This window comes from Pteropus vampyrus, unplaced genomic scaffold (genome assembly GCF_000151845.1).
Source record: "Pteropus vampyrus isolate Shadow unplaced genomic scaffold, Pvam_2.0 Scaffold103, whole genome shotgun sequence".
Classification (NCBI taxonomy): Eukaryota; Metazoa; Chordata; class Mammalia; order Chiroptera; family Pteropodidae; genus Pteropus; species Pteropus vampyrus.
Genome location: NW_011888884.1, coordinates 1443885 through 1451474, shown reverse-complemented (window position 1 = coordinate 1451474; position 7590 = coordinate 1443885). Strand labels below are relative to the sequence as shown.

The 7590-nt window shown below is 43.4% G+C and overlaps 1 long non-coding RNA gene across 1 annotated transcript in view; it reads left to right on the top strand.

Moving 5' to 3' along the window:
* LOC111742878 overlaps nucleotides 1–7590 on the top strand; it is a 52028-nt gene that overhangs the window by 2353 nt on the left and 42085 nt on the right. The gene's annotated exons all lie outside the window — the stretch shown is intronic.

Below are 7590 nucleotides of genomic sequence, written 5' to 3'. Positions count from 1 at the left end.
GCTTTTCACGTGGCTTCTGGTAGAGGCCTTCCCTGACCACCTTCCTAAATTAGCTCCCTCTTCATGTCACTTTATTTTCTTCACATTTATCATGATCCATTAATTTATTCAACAAATAATTATTGATCATCTACTCCAGTTCTTCATGCTTGGTGAACAGACAAAAATCTTGTCCCTTGGTGGAGTTTGGGAGAAGAGAGGCAGGCAACACAGACAAACATGCAAATAAGCCAGCTATGTAGTATACCGGGAGGTGATAAGTCCTACAGGAAAAAAAAGAACACGGTAAGGAGTCTTGGGGGGTGCAGGGAGTGAAGTTTTCAATGAGGTGGTCAGATCGGGTGGCACTGAGAAGGTGACACTTCAGCCACCCAGATAAATTGGAAAGAGCGTTCTCTGCAGAAGGAACAGTCAGTGCGAAGACCCTAAGATACAAGGCTGCTTAGGCAATGGCAAGAAAGGCAGAGTAGCTGGGGATGAGGTCCTTAACTGACTTCTCTGATTTGCTTACTTCTTATTGTGTATTCATCTCCGGAATTTCAGCTCTGGGACTGTAGTCCCGCCTGTCTCGGCTGCCAATGTCGCAGCCCGTACAGCAGCGCTTGGCACACAGTAGGCGCTCAAAAAGATTTGTTGAATGACTGTGAATGAAGGGATGGAGCGATGGCTGAAACCATCCTGTCGGGACCGGGTGCTTGAGGTTCAGGGTGCCGATAGGCCTAGCGCGGCCCCCCGCCGGCACCTGGTACCCCACTCCTGTTCTTGTCCCCGCGTCTGAAGCCCGGGGTAACGCCACAGCAGCCTGCGTCGCCTGAGGGTGGCGTCGGAGGAATTCCGACTTAGTGAGGGAGACCCAGGAACAGGGCCCGCCCCGCGCCCCGCGCCCCGCCCCTCACCGACCTCCGGTCGTCGGAAAAATCTGGAGCTGTGGTGTCAGACCAGCACCGTTGGGACGGGTGGGGAGCGCTCTGGGCATGCTCGTCGCTGGGCGGGGCCGGAGCGCGGAGGAAGGAGAGTCTCCTGGCCCCGCCTGGGAGTACCTACGAAGAGCCCCGCGGGACTTTCAGCCGGTCTCTGTTCCCGCCCCCTCTTAGACGTGGGGGTATGTGTGTCTGGGGACGTTCTTTCAAAGCTAAATGGGAAAACTGGGAATATAGAGTCTGCGAAAAGTACCTCTGTGCTCTCCCAGCCGCTGTATGGTTCGGGGCGAGCACCTAGCCTCAGTGTGCCTTAAGTAATGTGAATATCTACCTCTTGAATGTGTGTGGCGTGTGGGGATTGAATGAAATCAAGAATGTGAACATGTTTAGTCCACTTTAGTGCCTACCTCAATTATCCGTCATCCTCATATCAGTTTGCCAAATGCTAAGGCGAGGAAACCGAGATTAGTGGACGTGCGAATTCTTACCTTCCATAAAAAACTAGATTGAAACGACCTTTTGTTTCCTCACAGTCAACAGTCATTAGATTAAAGTGTTCTCAGAGCTAAGAAATATCCATACACCCAGGGGAAAAAAACCTAAATATTTGTAAAATTGTGCGTTTTAAATCACCATAACAGAAATAGGAACAAAAGGAAAGACTGTCCCCCAAGTTGGAAACGAATGTCTAAAAATAGAAGAATTATGAGATTATGGTATATTTGTTGAAATAATAACTATTTTACACTAAATCAGAACATGCCACGATGGGAAAACTTACAGTATAATGTTAAGTGAAAAAAAGCTGAAAACTTAGATGCACTGTGTAAAGATTATGTCTATCCATTCACCAAGACTTAGAAGGAAATATGGGAATATGTAATAGTCTATTTTGGGGGGTCGTGTTTTTTTTTCTTTTTAAGTTTATCAATGTCACAATGTTGTGTTTGCAGTAATAAAGATTTAAAAGATCAAAATTTTGCATAAGTCTAATAATAATGACAATTAACAACCACTATTATAAGCTCAAATGTGATCGATATTTTACTCATATGCTGTCCTTAATCTTTATAGTCACTCTACAGAGTGGGTGTTTTTAGGTCAGTTTTACAGAAGAGGAAACACTCAGGAGCTATTTACAGCTGATAAGAAGCAGAGTTGGGATCTGAACACAAGTGAGCCTGACCCGAAAACCAGGATGTTAGGCTTTATAATACTGCCTCTCTGTGTAGGAGTTCACCGTGTATTGATCATAAAAGAAACCGTATATTATTACATTTTGTGTCTTTTTTTGCCTATTTTATGTACCCTTTAATGTATTTATAGGCCACAGATTACCTTTAAATGTTCTGGTCTCCTGTTACTGTTTTATCCTTGGGGCCAATATGGTAAAGTTTATTCTTTTAAGCTGTTGCACCTGGAGTGACATGATGTCATTGTCAGCAGTGACAGCAAATCTTATATCATAAGCTCCCAAACCTTGTGCAAATGGAGCTTTTGGATGGACATATAATCTTCTTAGTCTGCGTTGAACCCAGCCAAATCTTGAGCAAATAGAGGCCCAGTTGGGAATAAGCCTGTACCAAGTCTCAGATAATGAGGCCAGTTCAGAGAGAACCCACACAGATTGCTTTCTCTGACAATCATTTTGGAGGCAGAATCATAACATAATGGAACCACGTGGTCCGTGGACTCCTTAGGACTTTGCTATGATGCACGGGTACAGAGCTGCTAGTCCTGATGATATTTCCCGAGAGAAAGCCAGGGCCCTAAAAGCAGCCTTCCTACTGCCGCTGATAAGCTTAAAAACAACAACAACAACAACAACAACAACAAAAACTCTTTTTTAAAATATCACTGGTAGACTGTACCTGGCCCCAGAAATCACTAACAACAAACACAAAAAGCCAAAGAGGGTCATTTCACTGGAGTGGAAGCATCACTGGTAATGGACCAGATTCATAAAAGAGGAATGGGAGATGAGCAACTGAACACAGTTATTAGCATTCCCAGAAGCTGCCATTTGGACAGAAAATCTGGTGCCAAGAGCTGCACACAGGCAATTGGCTGGGGGCATTTACAGGAAGAGTTTCCTGGAAGGATCACTGAGGATTGTCATTCACATCAAGACTCAGGAAGTCTGGGCACCATGTGGACTGTCTGAGTGATTTACAGGGCAGAGCTCCCAGCTGAGATGCTAAGGCTCATCAATTATTTGTGCTGTAAGTGCAAGTTCAGGAAGGACCCATGAACCTGTAAATCCATAAATACGTGGGCAAGTGGTACCGTTATAATGACAAGGGAAAGGAATCCGATATTAAGTTATATGCATAGCATGGCTTCAACTGTGTGAATTACTAGGTGAAACCACATGAAATTGCCATTTCGTAGGTCCACAATGGTTGAGCTTTGGCAACTTCCTCTATTTCAACTTAATATGACACATAGAAAAAAGACTAGAAATAACTGCAACAAAATATTAATGGTGACTCTGAGTATTGCATTTACAAGCAGAGAAACAAGATACAGAGGGTATCTTTTACAAATCGGGAGAATGTCAAGTCTTTGGTATCTATATTTTTTTATGTCTTTATAGTTCCCTGTCTTATTTTACAGTGTTTTTTTTTTTATTATCAGGAAAAATGAAGCAAACTTAAAAGTTGGCAAACCGAAGAAAATGATGTAAAGAGAGAGAAAATATCTTCTCTGGAATTGTACAAAAATGTGAGAGGTTCCTTTCACAGAAGTTGAAGCCTGCCCTGCCTGTCGTGACAGGATGGCTGTTCCTGGACCAGGAGGGAGGGAGAGGAAGAAATGATCAGCGGTCAAGTCAGAAGCCTATAGAAAAGTGTTAGTCCAGCTCAAGACTCCTCATCCCCTCAGGCTGTGTTCCTGAGACTCCAGGACTTCATGGATCTCATTTTGAGAAAAACAGGTTTTTGAAGCCTAAGTTTTATCCATTAGAAAAAAAAAATGTTTTTCCATTGCAAATTATCACTGCCAAAGGATTTTGTCTGTAAAACTGATGAACAAATTTAGCATGAGTACAAGAGCAGAGATAAGATGATTGTTGTCAATTCACATTTATCAGATAGTTATTAAGCACCTGCTGTGTGTCAGGCAGTACTCTAAGTGCTTGGGAGACATCAGTGAACAAGATAATCTCTGTTCTCATGGATATACATTCTAACAGAGCAAGCCAGACACTGAACAACAAACATTATAAATATGTGACTCATACTGTATGTTAAGAGACCAGGGTAAAAAGTGACAGGGAGAATGATGGAGATGGGGTGGAGAGTTGCAATTTTAAATAGGATTGAGAAATTTAATCACTTAAGCAAATATTTAAGCAGAGACCTGAAGGAAATGAGAAAACTATTCATACTGATATCTGGAGCAAGATTCTCTGGGCAGAGAGAATAGCCAGTGTAAAGGCCCTTAAGGGAGCATGTCTCCACTAAGGGGACTGGTGAAGCAAAGGGGGAAAGCTACAGGAGATGAAGCCAAAGAGGTACCAGGGGCCAGAACCTGAGCCCCTTCCCCTCAACACTGCCTGCTGTCAGCTCCAGGAAAGACTCAGCCTTTCAGACTGAGCTGGACGGAAGCCAAGCCAACATAACAGCTGCCAAATGTGCTTGACAACACATCAAAAGTTAAATGCTGTCCCTTTAGATGGTCACTGGATGCCAACTTGCGGATAAGCACAGATTTGAATAAGGGAGCCGAAATCATGTAGCAGCCCTCTGTCTTAAGGGAGTCAGCCAAACAATCCAGATTATGCATATATTTGTAACATTATCATAGAAATGGAAAGATAATATTAACCAGCCATCTCAGAGGGTTCTCAGACCTTCAGGATCACTTGAGTGAACCTTCAGGGATACGCGGACTTCAGGTCCGAAAACAGCACACATACTATAGATCAAACAGAGGACCAAACAGACCATATAGACTAACCAACCACCACATAGATTTGCTACTGTACCAGAAATGTAAGTTAGGGACTTTGAGATCCTGCTCTGGAAACCCAAAGCATTGAGAATGTTTTCGTCAACAGATGGCTGTGGCTTTAGAAGCAAAGAGAAATGATAAGAAATGCCAAGGAAGAAAGTTATCATCCTGTATTGTAGTGGACCTTATTTAAGCAATGGCTTCCCTTGAAAGGGGTGGTGTCATCTTACAAAAACCCTGTGGGAAATGGATTTGTCAAGCCTCCCAACCACACCTTCAAGGCTCAGATGACTGTCAACACAAGGAGAAAGAAACACCAGGCAATGTAGAATAGTTATATAGAGGTCATGACTTTGAAAATCAGCAGTGAGGAGGGAAACCTTCAATAATCCTTAACAGAAGATTCTAGGGAGAAGAGTCAGGAATAATACTGAAGGCAGTGTGTCTTATAGTTTGATCCGGGAACCACATATCAAGATCACCTTGTGGAAAAGTCCTTGTGAAAAATGGCATCCTGGCCTCAGTGCAGACCTGCAGAATCTCTGATTGTAGGATCCAATCATTGATGCTTGGATAGATGGTACTAAATACCAGAGCATAAACTTCTTAAAGGAAGTGCACATATAAATAGATATAAGGGGAGGGGAAGAAGAGATGGAGAGTGGTCATCACCTACAGGCAAATAGAAATGCCTAATAGAGAGCTGTCAGGCTCTCTGCTCTTGACCTTGGATCTCTGACTCCATGCATCTGGCTATGCTTTCTGGGGGCCAGGAGCAACTAACCATGTGACTGAAGAGGAAGCAATGGTGGTACTCACAGTATGGGTGATGTTTGCTAAGAGGGGTAGACCTTAAAATAAACACATGGAGGTGTGTAGTGTACACACAAAACTGAAACTGGGAAGGTCATTACCTCCTGAAGAAGAACTGGATAAATGAGGGCAAGGGAGGAATGGGTGTTTACTTTTTGCCATAAACTCTTTTATACCTTCTGAATTATCTACCATGCAATGTCTAACCTATTTAAAAGTAACTTCTCTCTAGGAAAAATAATGATGTATGCATAATATTTTAAAAAATTATTTTGTTTTACATTTTGGCTCCCTCTAAATTTTGCTGACCAAGTACAAAGCCCAGGTTACTTGACAAGTCAAGGCTATAGCTATGACCAGTGCACAACAATGTGTAACCTTGTTCGAAAGAAAAACCATAGGTCAAGAACCCTTAATCCTATTGGAAATATGTGTGGCTGAGCGATAAAAGGGAAAGATAAGTCATTTTAGTGACCTCAGGATTAAGAATAATACTTTCCTGACACAGCTGGTAACTAAATGGCTAGAGAAGTAAGATGGACAACTTTACCTAGACCTCAACTGGAAGTCACATCCATGAAAAGATTATCATCTCAAACTTGTTCTTGCTTAGCTGACCATTCCATTCCTTAGACTCTGGAAACCTGATCTGGGTCCAGGAGAAAACTGTGTTCCCAGACCTGGTGACATTTCAAGAACAGGGGACACTGTTCAGCCTGCCCAGTGCTCTGGTGACCTTCTAGCATTGTATAGATGACACACCACAGGATTTCCTCAACTGTGTCCTGGCGTCCTGCTGGGATGTCCTTCTCATTTTTTCCATGGTACACAGTCACGGCATCGCAGTCCAAACAGAGTGTCCAGCGATGCCTCTGTAAACATGAGTCACATGTGAAGTTAAAGGAATCCGTGTTCAGCCAGAGACAGCGGAGTTCCTAAGGCGTATCATCTTCACACATGGGATGTGGGTTGATGAGCGTCACATGATTTCCTGCCAAGATGCCTGAGCAGTGCTGGAACTGACCTCATGAGCAGCCACCAAGGCCTACACAGAAACTGCTCTTCTTCATCCCAGATTTCCCCTTCCAGGGAGAAGTTCTCCAGCTATTGTATCAGAAAACATTGCTCTCTCCCCATTTCTCCAACTCTTGGGCTTCTCTCACTTTGGTCTTTGGTGCCACCACCTAGCTCAGCCTCGGTCATCCCAGCCCAAGCACCGACACAAACCTCTTTCTTGCTTCCCTTTGAAAAATAAAGGCCACCCATATTAACCTCCCAAAAAACTCATTCTACCATCTCTGCCTGTTGAAATCCTACCCATCTTTTAAGGTCCATCTCACAAGCTACTGCTTCCCAGATTAGCCCAGCTGGTTAAGAGCTCTCTAACCCCTGCAACTCAGGGTATTTGGTCTGCTCTTTTATGCTTTTCATCTCATTCTGACTTGCATTTCGTTGTTAATGTACATGCCCTTTTGGAAGGCCCTTGGAAAATCCCCTGAACAGCGCCAAAGATCTTCCTGCTGCCATGTGGGCTGTGACTATTGTTTCTGCGCAACGAGTGCAAAAGGCTATGAGCCCCTTCTGAAAAATATCTTGCCTTTCTGTAGTGAGCGAGAAGAATTATGTTGTTTCGAAAGACCTTCTGGAATTTTGCTTTTAAGCTGGATAATTAATCTACCAACAGAGAGATAGAAAAGAGAGACAGATAGATGTAGATAGCTAGATAAGGGAGAAATGTCATCAGTGCTGTCCCAAATAAGGTATAATTAATCTGTGACTAGATATCACTGTGCGCTTTCAATTTCTATGTGACACAATTAAAGGAGTTAGGACATCACCCCTGCCCCTCCACACCTAAGACTCACCCAGCTGTGCTGGCAGAAGGTCTACAGGTCAAAGACAC